The 17819-nt window shown below is 45.4% G+C and overlaps 1 long non-coding RNA gene across 1 annotated transcript in view; it reads left to right on the forward strand.

Moving 5' to 3' along the window:
• Positions 1-17819, forward strand: part of LOC133608362 (uncharacterized) — a 237271-nt gene that overhangs the window by 218262 nt on the left and 1190 nt on the right. The gene's annotated exons all lie outside the window — the stretch shown is intronic.

Below are 17819 nucleotides of genomic sequence, written 5' to 3' on the forward strand. Positions count from 1 at the left end.
GCACGGCAAGCAATGGCGGCAGTTTGTTCCCGCAGACGAGCGAGCTAAACCCCCTGAATGTCTTGGCTCACACCGTCCCGAAGATGATCTAGAGAAGAATATCGACCCTAGCTTCCCTGGCCTGCTGACATGAGGGTATGTCTACAGAATATATTAATTGATGAAAATTGGGCTGTCTGCACTCTCAAAGTGCATGTTGTTGCCAAATGTATTTCATATGCTGTAAACCTAGTTCATAGTTGTTAGTTTCCTTTAATGCCAAACAAACACATACCAATCGTTGGTTAGAAGGCGATCGCCAAATTTGTCCTCGCTTTCTCCCGTGTCGCTGGCTGTCGTGTCGTTTTCGTCGGTTTCGCTTGCATACGGTTCAAACCGATATGGCTCAATAGCTTCAGTTTCTTCTTCAATTTCGTTTTCGCTACCTGCCTCCACACTACAACCATCCGTTTCAATACATGCGTAATCTGTTGAATCGCTTAAGCCGCAGAAATCCGAGTTTGAATCCGAGCTAATGTCGCTATAGCTTGCTGTTCTTTCCGCCATGTTTGTTTGTGTTGGCTTCACTATGTGACGTCACAGGAAAATGGACGAGTGGTTAAAATCAGGCACTTTGAAGCTTTTTTTAGGGATATTGCGTGATGGGTAAAATTTTGAAAGAAACTTCGAAAAATATAATAAGCCACTGGGAACTGATTTTTAATGGTTTTAACATATCTGAAATTGTGATAATGTTCCCCTTTAAGGGTTTTTTTTTTGTAAAAAGGGACAAGCAGTAGAAAATGGTTGGATGGATTATTTTTAAAATTTTCGGCGGGCTACACTTTCGACACCCCTGTGCTGGAATGATGACGACAATACTAATACCATTTAAAAAAAAAAAATCTCTACCACAGATATGCATCCATTGAATATAACAATGACTTTGAATCAGGGCAGCGTCCTTTTTCATAACGTTAAGGTTTTACTGATGTTTTGAAGCCCAGTAGAAGGTCTTTAGAGAGAACCACTCACTAAAGCAAAGAGAATCAAGTGTAAGGAAGAATTTGATCTATTTAGCCTACTTCTAATCGTCCCAGTCAGACTTAGAACCCAGCCAGCCAGACTGATAAGAACCCAGACTTGGTCCAAAGCGGCGCTTTCATCTCCCCCCCGCTCGTCCCTTCCCTCTGTTTGTGGACGCCTTGTTCCTCTTATCGTATTCTGAAGGGCCATCATGCTTATTTGTTCCTGACACCCAATCTGCCAATAAAACCCCGCTTTTAAACGTGTGTAAGAAAACATTCCAAAGTCTGCCTATAGAGTTGCACCAGCCCCTTAGCGCCTGGGAAGAGGTCAGGAACTCTGGCACTAGCGAAGGGTCTTTGACTTTTGGGTAAAGCGGCGTTGAAGCCTAAATAAACATAAGTAGATGGACATCAAACATTAGAGGTGCTCTGCCGATGTAATCTGTACTTCAATCCACTTCAATGGCTGCAAGCAAAAGTAATTAGTAGAATATCATACACAAAGCCAAGCTTCCTAATTATTAGAAAACAATCTTTGATGTACTCAATTGCTTTATTTTGTGTGTTTTTTTTAAGAACAGTCATCAAAAAGATCTTAAAATGTATAAGAAAGTATGTCCAGCTTAGGTTTTTAACAAGATTTAATGCAAAAATACCACCCTCTCCAATTCGTATTAAATGCACACACCTTTTTATTGTAACATTTTAGCTATCTTAAAGTGGATAAAGTAAGTGAATGCCAGCAAAAGTCTGCTTACAAGTAAAGGAAGTAGGGTTGTACGGGGTATACCGGTACTGGTATAGTATTGCGGTACTAATGAATAAAAAACGGTACTCTACTCTGTTTGAAAAGTACCGATCCCCAGCCATGACGGCGCGTCGTCAAATCATGACATTGCTGGTTTGACGAGCAGAGGAGCATGTTCGGCAGCGCACAATCACCGAGTACTTACAAGCAGACAAGTAAAGTCTGAATGTCATTAAAACAGTTAGCTCCATCTTTTGACACTTCTTCCACTCCCGTCCTTGCACGCTACACCGCTACATAAAAGATGACGGGGAGGAGACGCTGCCGAAGGTGAGCCACCTAAATAAGACCGCCCACAAAACGGCGCATCCTGAAGCGATTGTCAGAAAGCGGCTTAAAGATGATCTGTAAAACATAATCTATGCAACATTTTGACCAAAGAACCACCATTACATGTTATGTAGACCAGAGTTTGTCAACCACTGTGCCGTGAGATACAGTCTGGTGTGCCGTGGGAGATGCTCTAATTTCACCTATTTGGGTTAAAAATATTTTTTGCAAACCAGTAATTATAGTCTGCAAATGATGTGTTGTTGTTGAGTGTCGGTGCTGTCTAGAGCTCGGCAGAGTAACCGTGTAATACTCTTCCATATCAGTAGGCGGCAGCCGGTAGCTGTTGTAGATGTTGGAAACAGCGGGAGACAGCGTGCAGGTAAAAAGGTGTCTAATGGTTAAACCAAAAAAAAACAAAAGGGGAGTGCCCCTAAGAAAAGGCATTGAAGCTTAGGGATGGCTATGCAGAAGGAAACTAAAACTGAACTGGCTACAAAGTAAACAAAAACAGAATGTTGGACGACAGCAAAGACTTACTGTGGAGCAAAGACGGCGTCCACAATGTACATCCGAACATGGCATGACAATCGACAATGTCCCCACAAAGAAGGATAAAAACAACTGAAATATTCTTGATTGCTAAAACAAAGTAGATACGGGAAATATCGCTCAAAGGAACACATGAAACTGCTACAGGAAAATACCATAAAAAGAGAAAAAGACACCAAAATAGGAGCGCAAGACAAGAACTAAAACACTACACACAGGAAAACAGCAAAAAAACTGATGTGACAGGTGGTGACTGTACACCTACTTTGAGACAAGAGCTATAGTGATGCATGCTTGGTTATGCTTTAAAATCATATCCAACAATTGCGACAACGACTTTTTACTGTCAACTGAGGTTCGTTTTTAATGATTTCTGCCGGTGGTGTGCCTCCGGATTTTTTCTACGCAAAAAATGTGCCTTGGCTCAAAAAAGGTTGAAAAACACTGATGTAGACCATAAGAAAGTTTTTTCAATTTAGAAAAAAAATAAAATAATATGACCCCTTAATGTGCCTTTTGTATGAAAATAGACCTGACTAGACCCGCTCATCGGCAGTGCGCCTTATAATCTGGTGCGCCCTATGGTCCGGAAAATACGGTATATTGCAGTCTTCCCTTGACCGATGCTAATTGCATCAAATGTGATTTTTGTTCAATAACGCAGTGCACGTGTCGTTATTGACTTATTCATCTGTCGGGGTGCTGTAAATATAACTTATTTATCAGATTAGTGATGGAGTCATCCCCCACGCCTGTCTGGCTGCTGGACGCGATTGGAGGCAGCTTTATTAACAGACCCACGCCGACGTGTGTATCTGTTACCCCCCAAAAAGTGCTGCGGAGGAAACGCCATCGATCGGGACACCCGGACGTCAGGTCGGAACGGGAGCGAGGCGGTCGTCAGGAGAAATATGTATTCTCCTCTTTCTTTCTTTCTTTCTTTCTTCTCTCGCCAGAGGTGAAGAAAATGTCCATCAGACTAAATTGTGCTGGGCAGCATTATCAGTTCACAAGGAGCTGCATGGTGGGATTTGACAGCTCCCACTCCATGGTGATTAATTACATCTTGACTGTGGTGGGCCCTCGCTTGCCCTCTCCCCCTTATTCTCCCAGCATGCTGCTGTGTGTGTGCGTGTGTGTGTGTGTGTGTGTGTGTGTGTGTGTGTGGCTGGAGGCAACACCTGATAAGTGCTGCCCTTATTACTGGTCTCATCGGGAGAAGACCCAGGTGGCAGCGGGCTAACGCGGGCCAATCACACGTCAGCGCCGCTTGGGGGGCTGGCGAGGCGATGCCAGATACAAGCTTTCGCACTGTTCAACTTGCGGCCCGCGGGTTGAATCTGGACCACGACTGACACGGGAAGGGGTTTTTATACGGCGTTACTTCGGGACACCCCACTTTTCGTACAATTCAGCGGGTACCTTTCACGTTTGAACTGATATAGAACTAATTCTCGGTTCCTGGCAACTGACACCGGTACTCAAGGGTACCAATTTTTGGCACTTTTGTGTGTGTGTTAATTATTTTTCATTGTTTAATAATGAAATCCAATTTTTTTTATGTGATATTTATAAATAATAATGAAATCATATTTTTTTTTATGTGATATTTAAAAATAAGCCTGTGGAGGGGGGCGTGGCCTGCGAGCCTGCAGCGAAGCGTTGGTGTGCCAGGACTGGCCTTGAAGTCAGCGACACACTGCAAAAACTGAAATTTAAGCAAGATTAAATATCTCAAATAAGGGTTATAATTGCTTATTTTCTGTCTGATAAGATAATTCTTCTCACTAAGCAGATTTTATGTTAGAGTGTTTTACTTGATTTAAGGGTTTTGGTCCTAAATGATCTCAGTAAGATATTACAGCTTGTTACTGAGATTTTATGACCTATATTGAGTAAAACATGCTTGAAACTAGAATATCAACTGTTGCAAAGCTGTGTCATCAACACTCACAAGTATAAAAGTACTTTTTTAAAGTCATAATTTCTTATTTCAAGCATGAAAAAAAAATCATGACTTTGACACAATTGCAGGCATGTGATTTTTCCGTCTAAAGTCGAAATTCCGTCGTTTTTAATCTCGGGGAAAAAAAAAAATACTCCCGTTTTTTCCGGGGTTTTTTTCCGACCCTAAATCAAGATTCGAGACGTAGTTTATATTACGCCGTAGTTGATTGGTCGATATGTTCCTTGTGACCAATCAGGACATCTGTTCTGAATGATGACGTTAAGAACGTCATCATTCATGATGGTTATTACCGCCATTTTCCATATGTAAACGATGTCGGTTCTCGAGAGAAAGGACGCTTTACGAGTAAAAGAAATTGATAAACATGTCAAAAATAAGTTTCGATGGGACTGGATGGAAAGGGAAATCACTGATACTGTTGGGAAGAAGGAAGTTACGACTTTGTTCTGTGATTTTATTCGGAAAATGGATCGTCCCGGAAAGGTTTTGTGCACGTGGTGTCATGATAATATTGACTATGGATCACGAGGTTTCAAGGCTTTGGAAGTACATGTGAAACGCCAAAAACATATGAAACAACTTGAAGGTATGTTCTATTAATGATGTTTTCATGTCTTTAAACACTAAAATATTTTCTTCAAATGGTGCTGTCTTTGTTAATTTTAGCATGTTAAATTGGTGAAAAACCAGGAGCTTCGGGGGGCGTCGCCCCCCTTGTCCCCCCCACCAGGGCACCGCCCTGGACCTGGCTGGGGGCCTTCGTCCCTCAGACCCCCGGAAATTTTTTCAGTCTTTTTCATTGTGTCTCATGATTAAAACAGATGACAGCCAAATGGACTTTGCTGGGTTTTTTTTCAATGAAACAATAGAAAATACGTACTCATTTAGTAGTACACTTGTTATTAGTCTCCTCTCTGAGCTGCCACCTTAACGTGGTAGAGGAGTTTGCGTGTCCCAATGATCCTAGGAGCTATGTTGTCCGGGGGCTTCCATGCCCCCTGGTAGGGTCTCCCAAGACAAACAGGTCCTAGGTGAGGGATCAGACAAAGAGCAGCTCGAAGACTTCTATGGAAATGCAAGAACCGAGACTCAGATTTCCCTCGCCTGGACGCGGGTCACCGGGGCCCCCCTCCGGAGCCAGGCCCGGAGTTGGGGCACGATGGCGAGCGCCTGGTGGCCGGGCCTGTCCCCATGGGGCCCGGCCGGGCACAGCCCGAAGAGGCAACGTGGGTCCCCCCTCCAATGGGCTCACCACCCATAGCAGGCGGTAGCCGAAGGCAGGGCACTTGGCGGTCCGATCCTCGGCTACAGAAGCTAGCTCTTGGGACGTGGAACGTCACCTCGCTGGGGGGGAAGGAGCCTGAGCTAGTGCGCGAGGTAGAGAAGTTCCGGTTGGATATAGTCGGACTCACCTCGACGCACAGCAAGGGCTCTGGAACCAGTTCTCTCGAGAGGGGATGGACTCTCTTCCACTCTGGCGTTGCCAGCAGTGAGAGGCGACGGGCTGGGGTGGCAATTCTTGTATCCCCCCGGCTCAGAGCCTGCATGTTGGAGTTCAACCCGGTGGACGAGAGGGTAGCTTCCCTCCGCCTTCGGGTGGGGGGACGGGTCCTGACTGTTGTTTGCGCTTACGCGCCAAACAGCAGCTCAGAGTACCCACCCTTTTTGGATTCACTCGAGGGAGTACTTGAGAGTGCTCCCCCGGGTGATTCCCTCGTTCTACTGGGGACTTCAACGCTCATATTGGCAACGACAGTGAAACCTGGAGAGGCGTGATTGGGAAGAATGGCCGCCCGGATCTGAACCCAAGTGGTGTTTTGTTATTGGACTTTTGTGCCCGTCACGGATTGTCCATAACGAACACCATGTTCAAGCATAAGGGTGTCCATATGTGCACTTGGCACCAGGACACCCTAGGCCGCAGTTCTATGATCGACTTTGTAGTTGTGTCATCGGATTTGCGGCCTCATGTTTTGGACACTCGGGTGAAGAGAGGGGCGGAGCTTTCTACCGATCACCACCTGGTGGTGAGTTGGCTGCGATGGTGGGGGAGGATGCCGGACAGACCTGGCAGGCCCAAACGCATTGTAAGGGTTTGCTGGGAACGTCTGGCAGAGTCTCCTGTCAGAGAGAGTTTCAATTCCCACCTCCGGAAGAACTTTGAACATGTCACGAGGGAGTTGCTGGACATTGAGTCCGAGTGGACCATGTTCCGCACCTCTATTGTCGAGGCGGATGATTGGAGCTGTGGCCGCAAGGTAGTTGGTGCCTGTCTTGGCGGTAATCCTAGAACCCGTTCGTGGACACCGGCGGTGAGGGATGCCGTCAAGCTGAAGAAGGAGTCCTATCGGGTTCTTTTGGCTCATGGGACTCCTGAGGCAGCGGACAGGTACCGACAGGCCAAGCGGTGTGCGGCTTCAGCGGTCGCGGAAGCAAAAACTCGGACATGGGAGGAGTTCGGGGAAGCCATGGAAAACGACTTCCGGACGGCTTCGAAGCGATTCTGGACCACCATCCGCCGCCTCAGGAAGGGGAAGCAGTGCACTACCAACACCGTGTATGGTGCGGATGGTGTTCTGCTGACCTCGACTGCGGAAGTTGTGGATCGGTGGAGGGAATACTTCGAAGACCTCCTCAATCCCACCAACACGTCTTCCTATGAGGAAGCAGTGCCTGGGGGATTTGTGGTGGGCTCTCCTATTTCTGGGGCTGAGGTTGCTGAGGTAGTTAAAAAGCTCCTCAGTGGCAAGGCCCCGGGGGTGGATGAGATCCGCCCGGAGTTCCTTAAGGCTCTGGATGCTGTAGGGCTGTCTTGGTTGACAAGACTCTGCAGCATCGCGTGGACATCGGGGGCAGTACCTCTGGATTGGCAGACCGGGGTGGTGGTTCCTCTCTTTAAAAAGGGGAACCGGAGGGTGTGTTCTAACTATCATGGGATCACACTCCTCAGCCTTCCCGGTAAGGTCTATTCAGGTGTACTGGAGAGGAGGCTACGCCGGATAGTCGAACCTCGGATTCAGGAGGAACAGTGTGGTTTTCGTCCTGGTCGTGGAACTGTGGACCAGCTCTATACTCTCGGCAGGGTCCTTGAGGGTGCATGGGAGTTTGCCCAACCAGTCTACATGTGCTTTGTGGACTTGGAGAAGGCATTCGACCGTGTCCCTCGGGAAGTCCTGTGGGGAGTGCTCAGAGAGTATGGGGTTTCGGACTGTCTGATTGTGGCGGTCCGCTCCCTGTATGATCAGTGTCAGAGCTTGGTTCGCATTGCCGGCAGTAAGTCGGACACGTTTCCGGTGAGGGTTGGACTCCGCCAAGGCTGCCCTTTGTCACCGATTCTGTTCATAACTTTTATGGACAGAATTTCTAGGCGCAGTCAAGGCGTTGAGGGGATCCGGTTTGGTGGCTGCAGGATTAGGTCTCTGCTTTTTGCAGATGATTTGGTCCTGATGGCTTCATCTGGCCAGGATCTTCAGCTCTCACTGGATCGGTTCGCAGCCGAGTGTGAAGGGACTGGGATGAGAATCAGCACCTCCAAGTCCGAGTCCATGGTTCTCGCCCGGAAAAGGGTGGAGTGCCATCTCCGGGTTGGGGAGGAGATCTTGCCCCAAGTGGAGGAGTTCAAGTACCTCGGAGTCTTGTTCACGAGTGAGGGAAGAGTGGATGGTGAGATCGACAGGCGGATCGGTGCGGCGTCTTCAGTAATGCGGACGCTGTATCGATCCGTTGTGGTGAAGAAGGAGCTGAGCCGGAAGGCAAAGCTCTCAATTTACCGGTCGATCTACGTTCCCATCCTCACCTATGGTCATGAGCTTTGGGTTATGACCGAAAGGACAAGATCACGGGTACAAGCGGCCGAAATGAGTTTCCTCCGCCGGGTGGCGGGGCTCTCCCTTAGAGATAGGGTGAGAAGCTCTGCCATCCGGGGGGAGCTCAAAGTAAAGCCGCTGCTCCTCCACATGGAGAGGAGCCAGATGAGGTGGTTCGGGCATCTGGTCAGGATGCCACCCGAGCGCCTCCCTAAGGAGGTGTTTAGGGCATGTCCGACCGGTAGGAGGCCACGAGGAAGACCCAGGACACGTTGGGAAGACTATGTCTCCCGGCTGGCCTGGGAACGCCTCGGGATCCCCCGGGAGGAGCTGGACGAAGTGGCTGGGGAGAGGGAAGTCTGGGCTTCCCTGCTTAGGCTGCTGCCCCCGCGACCCGACCTCGGATAAGCGGAAGAAGATGGATGGATGGATGGATGAACTTGTTATTAGTGAGAATATACTTTTTTTAATGTATTTTTGGGTTCATTGAGGTTAGCTCATTTTACTTGTTTTGGAAAGTCTTGACAAGCCAAATTTTCTTGTACTATTGGCAGATAATTTTGCTTAATTCAAATAAAATACCCCTAATTTTTGTATTTTTTTTCTTGTTTTTGAACACTGACTTTTTGCAGTGCAGGTGCGTAGATGGCCCAGGTGGACCTTATTATCAATCAATGAATCAATCTTTATTTATATAGCCCTAAATCACAAGTGTCTCAAAGGGCTGCACAAGCCACAACGACATCCTCGGTACAAAGCCCACATACGGGCAAGGAAAAACTCACCCCAGTGGGACGTCGATGTGAATGACTATTAGAAACCTTGGAGAGGACCGCATATGTGGGTAACCCCCCCCCCCTAGGGGAGACCGAAAGCAATGGATGTCGAGTGGGTCTGACATAATATTGTGAGAGTCCAGTCCATAGTGGAGCCAACATAATAGTAAGAGTCCAGTCCATAGTGGGGCCAGCAGGACACCATCCCGAGCGGAGACGGGTCAGCGGCGCAGAGATGTTCCCAGCCGATGCACAGGCGATAGGTCCACCCCGGGTCCTGACTCTGGACAGCCAGCACTTCATCCATGGCCACCGGACCTGTGCCCCCCCCCCCCCCCCCCCCCCTCCTCAAGGAAAAGGGGAGCAGAGGAGAAAAGAAAAGAAACGGCAGATCAACTGGTCTAACAGGGGGGCTATTTAAAGGCTAGAGTATACAAATGAGTTTTAAGATGGGACTTAAATGCTTCTATTATTATCTAATCACCTGTCGCTCTGTTTAAGCAGCAGCCTGGAGAAGAGACTTTGTTGGAGCTGGGGCGAAAGCGAGAGGGAGAGACTTTGTGCTGAAAAGCAAAATAACGGCAAATAAACCAGTGTTGTATTCTGAAACCCGGGCTCTCGTGTCGATGCTTGGTGGTCCAGAGGACCCACGGGAGGGAAACCTCCACAAAGCCAATTGTGATGACCGTGCTGCCCCGTTAAAGTAGTAGCTCAACTTCCGAGGTGACTTGGTTCTTGACTTGACAGAATTCTTAACTCAAAACACGTTTATTTCTAATCAACGTCTCTCATTGAAATTAATTGAAATACATTTGTGGAGGACCTCTTCCCTCCGGGTTCCATGGACCACCAAGAAGAGACATGACTGCAGCAGTTTTGTCACTTTGTTTATTTTTCAATAAACTTCAGTGCAGGTCGGGTCGCTTTTCAGCTCTTTCCTCTCTTCCAACTGCTTGCTCTTCCGGTTGCTTTTCAGCCTCCGCGTCGTCGTCTGTGTCTCGCTCTCTGTCGCGTTCGCTCTGCATGCACCCGCGGCTCTCCAGCTCCTTCTGCCCCTCCTTCATCTCCTCCTTCATCTCCACACTGTGAGAGGTGATTACATAAATGCGCCCAGGTGAGCCATCTACGCACCTGACGTCCAAATTTGTTAGCCGGCCCCGGCGCGCCCCGCCTCGCTGCAGGTCCGCCGGCCACGCCTCCTCACACCCATCTCGGAGCCGGCCCCGGCGCGCCCCGGCTCGCTGCAGGTCCGCCGTCCACGCCTCCTCACAAAATTTATTTGGTGCTTAACCCCCCCAAAAACAGTAACATGTAACTAGCCTTAAAAAAAGAACATACAAAATATTGTATAAAAACAATACAAAAGAATGTACTACAAACAACAACAGTAATTTGATGAAGTCATGTAATAGTAATACACAGCATTTACCTTGGAGAGCGGACTATTACGGTATTGTCTTCAGCAGCTTCTCCATATTTTCATGGATACATGTCCACCGTTTAGATATGATTTACCATTCTTGGCTGGCGTTATCGATTCATTCTGCTGCATTATGGTGCAGAATGGCAGTGATGCGCTCCAATGACATGACGTTTGGTCATGTTTTGATGATTTCTTTCTTTAATTTTGTGAATATCACCCACTTCTTCTCAGCATTGTCCTTTGCACTCGTTTTCTTTGTTCACATGGTTGGAAAATAAAGTTGTGTCAATTTTAGCCATAAATTAATGCCAGTGAGTATGAGACTGGAGGTTTGAGTCAGAGCTTACGCTTGTAACTCGAATTTCTGTTTGCAACCTAAACCTGAACGATTCGTCGAGAGACATCTCTTATCTCAAAACACTTCTTAAGTTGAGGTACAACTGTATCATTGCTTTCTTATTATTATGTTCAGACTCATTGGCAAGTATTATATGGTAGACGTAAGAATTAGACGACAGTGGTGTATAGACTATGCTATGTTGCCGTAGTCAGGAAGCAGTCTTTGCCATTACGCTTTATGTGCCAGTTGAGTCTTATGTTGCTTCCTACAAAGTGTTTATACTGCAAGTATAGTGCATATTACACACCAGCTGTTTGATTGTAATGCGTCATTCACTATGGAATTTGAAGGTGTTTAAATCGGCATGTGAAATTGCTAATGCTTATGTGTGGCATGTGTATGGCAACGACAATTTAAATTAGCATCAAGCTAGCGCATTTTGGAAAAGTGGAATCGCATTTTGCATTTGATCGTTTTCTAACAGGCAAACGTGCTTGCTTTGTTGGCATTGAAAATTGCAACATTACCTAGAGGCAGTTGGCTGAGTCTGCTCTGAGTTCTACTTGACTGATTGTTTCCTCGCCAAGTGTTTAAGCCGATGTATAGTCTGCAACGGGAGATAACATCACATGCAACAAAGGTATCACATTAATAGTTACACCGTTTAATGAATTCACTCTGTGACAATAACATTTGGTACCCATGAAAATGTTTGATAAATATTTGTTCCAGTTTTCGTGTACCGTCGGGTTATCGTACGCCCAAACATTGCACGTAACAAAATAGACTGTTTGCATGCGTTTCATTCCGTGATTGGTGGCTCTTGGTCTCTCTTCTTCCTGAATGACTTATAAAAGAAACATGCTTGAACTCCAGAAAGAACTGATGGCAAAGTATAAAGGTGCCCTTTGTGTGGCCCCTCCCTATCTCATCTCTGCCACCTTCGCCAACAATGATGGTGGCGCATATTCAGTTTGAATCTTGGAAGAGAGCGGTACAATCCTAAAAACACCACAGGGCTCTTGTCATTTTGAGTGTCTTGGACTAGCTTTTCTCTAGAAGGCTCTTTAAAACTTCAGTGCGCTCCTGTCACGTACATAATCTTTGACTCGCGTTTTTGCAGAAGTCATTTAAACCATCTTTGATTACCATTTTTTTAAATTAGGTTCTTAAAACTAGCAGTGTGCTCCTGATATATAGAATATCTTGGACTAGCGTTTTGTAGTCGGTCCTTAAAAACAGCATTGCACTACTGTCAATAGATGATCTTTGACTTGTGTTTTGCATGAGTTCTTTAATAACAGCATAGCACTCGTCATTTACAATATATTTATTAGCATGAGCTACTTAAAACTGGCACAGTGCTCCTCTTATATAGAAGATCTTTGACTAGCGTTTTGGAGTAAGTCCTTAAAAACAGTATAGCTCTCCTGTCAAATAGATTATCTTTGACTAGTATTTTTGCAGATGTTCCTTGAAAACAGAAGAGCACTCTTGTCTTGAAGAGGATCTTTGACTACTGTTTTTGCAGATGTTCTTTAAAAACAGCAGATCACTCTTGTCATATAGAGGATCTTTGACTACCGTTTTTGTATTAGCGCATTTAAAAAGAGTGTTACTATGCTGTAGATGATCTCTGACTAATGCTTTTGGTAAGTCTTTAAAAACAGCATAGCGCTCCTGACACATAGATGATCTCTGATTAGTGTTAATGCAAAAGGTCCCTAAAACAGTGCAGCACTTCCGTCAATAGAGAATCTTTGACTAGCGTTTTGTGACAAGTCCTTACAACCAGTATAAGCGCTCCTGTCACAAAAATGATCTCTGATTATTGTTCTTGCAAAAGGTCCTTAAAACAGTGCAGCACTCCTGTCAATAGAAGATCTTTGACTACTGCTTTTGCATTAGAGCATTATAAAATAGTGTTAATGTTCTGTAGATGATCTCAGAATAGTGTTTTTGGTAAGTCCTTAAAAACAGCATAGCGCTCCTGACACATAGGTGATCTCTGATTAGTGATCATACAAAAGGTCCCTAAAACAGTGCAGCACTTCCATCAATAGAGAATCTTTGACTAGTGTTTTGTCAATAGAGGATTTGAGCAACATTTTTGCAGATGTTCCTTGAAAACCGAAGAGTACTTTTGTCTATAAAGGATCTCTGACTAGTGTTTTTGCATAAGGTCCTTAAAACAGTGCAGCACTCCTGTCAATAGAAGATATTGGACTACTGCTTTTGAATTAGAGCCTTATAAAATAGTGTTTATGTTCTGTAGATGATCTCAGAGTAGGGTTTTTGGTAAGTCCTTAAAAACAGCATAGCGCTCCTGACACATAGATGATCTCTGATTAGTGTTCATGCAAAAGGTCCCTAAAACAGAGCAGCACTTCCGTCAATAGAGAATCTTTGACTAGTGTTTTTGCAGGAGTTCCCTAATAACAAGATAGCACTTGTGTCAATAGAAGATGTCAGCAACATTTTTGCAGATGTTCCTTGAAAACCGAAGACCACTTTTGTCTATAGAGGATCTCTGACTAGTGTTTTTGGTAAGTCCTTAAAAACAGCATAGCGCTCCTGACACATAGATGATCTATGATTAGTGTTCATACAAAAGGTTCCTAAAACAGTGCAGCCCTTCCGTCAATAGAGAATCTTTGACTAGTGTTTTGTCAATAGAGGATTTGAGCAACATTTTTGCAGATGTTCCTTGAAAACCGAAGAGTACTTTTGTCTATAAAGGATCTCTGACTAGTGTTTTTGCATAAGGTCCTTAAAACAGTGCAGCACTCCTGTCAATAGAAGATATTGGACTACTGCTTTTGAATTAGAGCCTTATAAAATAGTGTTTATGTTCTGTAGATGATCTCAGAGTAGGGTTTTTGGTAAGTCCTTAAAAACAGCATAGCGCTCCTGACACATAGATGATCTCTGATTAGTGTTCATGCAAAAGGTCCCTAAAACAGAGCAGCACTTCCGTCAATAGAGAATCTTTGACTAGTGTTTTTGCAGGAGTTCCCTAATAACAAGATAGCACTTGTGTCAATAGAAGATGTCAGCAACATTTTTGCAGATGTTCCTTGAAAACCGAAGACCACTTTTGTCTATAGAGGATCTCTGACTAGTGTTTTTGGTAAGTCCTTAAAAACAGCATAGCGCTCCTGACACATAGATGATCTATGATTAGTGTTCATACAAAAGGTTCCTAAAACAGTGCAGCCCTTCCGTCAATAGAGAATCTTTGACTAGTGTTTTTGCAGGAGTTCCCTAATAACAGGATAGCACTCGTGTCAATAGAGGATTTGAGCAACATTTTTGCAGATGCTTCTTGAAAACCAAAGAGCACTTTTGTCTATAGAGGATCTTTGACTCGTGTTTTTTGCAGATTTTCCTTAAAAACAGCATATCATTCTTGTCATATAGAAGATCTTCGACTACCACTTTTGCATCAGTGCTCCTTTTATATAGCTGATCTCTGATTAGTGTTCATGCAAAAGGTCCCTAAAACAATGCAGCAATTCCGTCAATAGAGAATCTTTGACTAGTGTTTTTGCAGGAGTTCCCTAATAACAGGATAGCACTCGTGTCAATAGAGGATTTGAGCAACATTTTTGCAGATGCTTCTTGAAAACCAAAGAGCACTTTTGTCTACAGAGGATCTTTGACTCGTGTTTTTTGCAGATTTTCCTTAAAAACAGCATATCATTCTTGTCATATAGAAGATCTTCGACTACCACTTTTGCATCAGTGCTCCTTTTATATAGCTGATCTCTGATTAGTGTTCATGCAAAAGGTCCCTAAAACAATGCAGCAATTCCGTCAATAGAGAATCTTTGACTCGTGTTTTTGCAGGAGTTCCCTAATAACAGGCTAGCACTCGTGTCAAAAGAGGATTTGAGCAACATTTTTGCAGAAGTTCCTTGAAAACAGCAGAGCACACTTGTCTTATAGAGGATCTTTGACTAGTGTTTTTTGCAGATGTTCCTTAAAAACAGCATATTATTCTTGTCATAAAGAGGATCTTCGACTACCACTTTTGCATCAGTGCTCCTTTTATATAGATGATCTTTGACTAGCTGTGGAGGGGGGGGCGTGGTCTGCTGGCCTGCCGTGGAGCGGGGTGTGTAAGGACCGGCCTCGAAGCACAGCTGGCAGGTGATTGGATTACCCAGCTGGGGATGATCATCCAATTACCTGCCATGCTTATTAGCAGCAGCCGGTCCGAGACACAGTTGTTGGGAGTTGGAGCGAGCAGACACACAGGCACGCAAAACCAAAACAGACTGAAAAGTCGCCAAGCAGAGTGCTGACCTGGTGTGTAACCAAAATAAAGCAGTGTCCAAACCAGACTCCCGGGCTTCCAAGAAGGTCTATTACGGTCAGGAGAACCCACAGGAGGGCAACATCCACACTAGCGTTTTGTGGTAAGTCCTTAAAAACAGCAACACTCTCTTGTCACATAGAGGATCTTTAACAAGTGTTTTTTGCATTAAGTCCTTAAAACTAGCAGAATGCTCCTGTCATGTTGTGAGTCTTTGACCAATTTTAAAATATTGTTAGTTTTAAGTTTGTTATATATTTGCCATTTGAGGTAAACAAGGGAATACCATTATTGAATATAAGACGGAGCCTTGCTTTGGCATTAAAGGCCTACTGAAACCCACTACTACCGACCACACAGTCTGATAGTTTATATATCAATGATGAAATCTTAACATTGCAACACATGCCAATACGGCCGGGTTAGCTTACTAAAGTGCAATTTTAAATTTTGCGCGAAATATCCTGCTGAAAATGTCTTGGTATGATGACGTCAGCACGTGACGTCACGGATTGTAGAGGACAATTTGGGACAGCATGGTGGCCAGCTATTAAGTCGTCTGTTTTCATCGCAAAATTCCACAGTATTCTGGATATCTGTGTTGGTGAATCTTTTGCAATTTGTTCAATGAACAATGGAGACAGCAAAGAAGAAAGCTGTAGGTGGGAAGCGGTGTATTGCGGGCGACTGCAGCAACAACACAAACACAGCCGGTGTTTCATTGTTTACATTCCCGAAAGATGACAGTCAAGCTTTACCATTGGCCTGTGGAGAACTGGGACAACAGAGACTCTTACCAGGAGGACTTTGAGTTGGATGCGCAGACGCGGTACCGTGAGTACGCATGCAGCTGCGGCTTCCAAACATTTGATCGCTTGCCCGTACGTGCGTGCCGCTATGTGCATGTCACGTACGTAACTTTGGGGACTTTGGGGAAATATATGTGCTGTATGAACTTTGGGGAGGTGAACGGTACTTTGGGCTGTGGGATTGAGTGTGTTGTGCAGGTGTTTGAGTTGTATTGGCGGGTTATATGGACGGGAGGGGGTAGGTGTTTGTTATGCGGGATTAATTTGTGGCATATTAAATATAAGCCTGGTTGTGTTGTGGCTAATAGAGTATATATATGTCTTGTGTTTATTTACTGTTTTAGTCATCAGGTCCCACCCGCCTCTCACAGCATCTTCCCTATCGGAATCGCTCCCACTGCCCTCTAGTCCTTCACTCTCACTTTCCTCATCCACAAATCTTTCATCCTCGCTCAAATTAATGGGGACATTGTCACTTTCTCGGTCCGAATTGCTCTCGCTGGTCATGATTGTAAACAATGTGCAGATGTGAGGAGCTCCACAACCTGTGACGTCACGCTACTCGTCTGCTACTTCCGGTAGAGGCAAGGCTTTTTTATCAGCGACCAAAAGTTGCAAACTTTATCGTCGATGTTCTCTACTAAATCCTTTCAGCAAAAATATGGCAATATCGCGGAATGATCAAGTATGACACATAGAATGGACCTGCTATCCCCGTTTAAATAAGAAAATGGCATTTCAGTCGGCCTTTAAACACACAAGACAAATAACATTTTAGGGAGAAGTCCTTTAACCCGGTCCTTAGCTTTGTGAAATTATGACCCTCGGAGCAATTTAGTAGACTTGGAGCGTAATAGAAAGCTCCAAGTCAAGTATGTATGGCTCAAATAACTCACTCACACCCTCAAGCAGGGTTTTTCGATCTTTAATCACTGCGGCTGGAGTATCTCTCTATTATCATCAGCCTGACTCGTCTGACGGACAGCATTAATCACTTAGAGACATCATACTGGAGGAGCGGCGTAATCACACACGGGGAGTCGCTCCAATCAACCCAAACGAGACCCCGATGTAGTTAAGTGCTTAGCTGTGTACATATTTGCATTACAAGCCTGTGGCGGCCTCTCTATTTGCATTCGGCGCTCCTCAAGGTTCCAGCTGGTCCTTGGGCTTGGTGCCGCTGTCTGAGTGGCACTCTCCCCGAGGCTCCGCTGGCGTGTTTCTGCATACGTGATGCTGTTTTTGTGCGACGACTGCGCGGGGAAAGCTTCATTATAGGAGCTGTCAGCGCCGCAATCCTCCCCGGAAGGCAACACGGTGCAGATGAGAGACAGGAAGACACATGGTAAGGCCACGGTGTGCACACGCCTGTCACACGCCTGTCCCCACTGGTGGGCACGCGGGGCCATTATGATGTCTTCCAGATGGACACGTGTGTCTCCTTCCCCGGGAGGAAATGAGCTAAAAAGCAAAGAGAGCGAGCGAACAAGCCAACTCTGCAGGAGTTGTTTACGTCGGCCTCAGACAGCCGTCAGCATGTAAACACATCTCACATGTGCTTCTGCAGCAACAATACCCCTCAAATTGTACGATAAACAACATTTTATTAGGAGTAGAAGTCAACGCCGATATAAACGTCGTAAATTTGGTCGGCGTGTCGCGACAATGTACAAAACCCAAAACCAGTGAAGTTGGCACGTTGGGTAAATCGTAAATAAAAACAGAATATAATGATTTGCAA

Source organism: Nerophis lumbriciformis, linkage group LG06, assembly GCF_033978685.3.
Source record: "Nerophis lumbriciformis linkage group LG06, RoL_Nlum_v2.1, whole genome shotgun sequence".
Taxonomy (NCBI): domain Eukaryota; kingdom Metazoa; phylum Chordata; class Actinopteri; order Syngnathiformes; family Syngnathidae; genus Nerophis; species Nerophis lumbriciformis.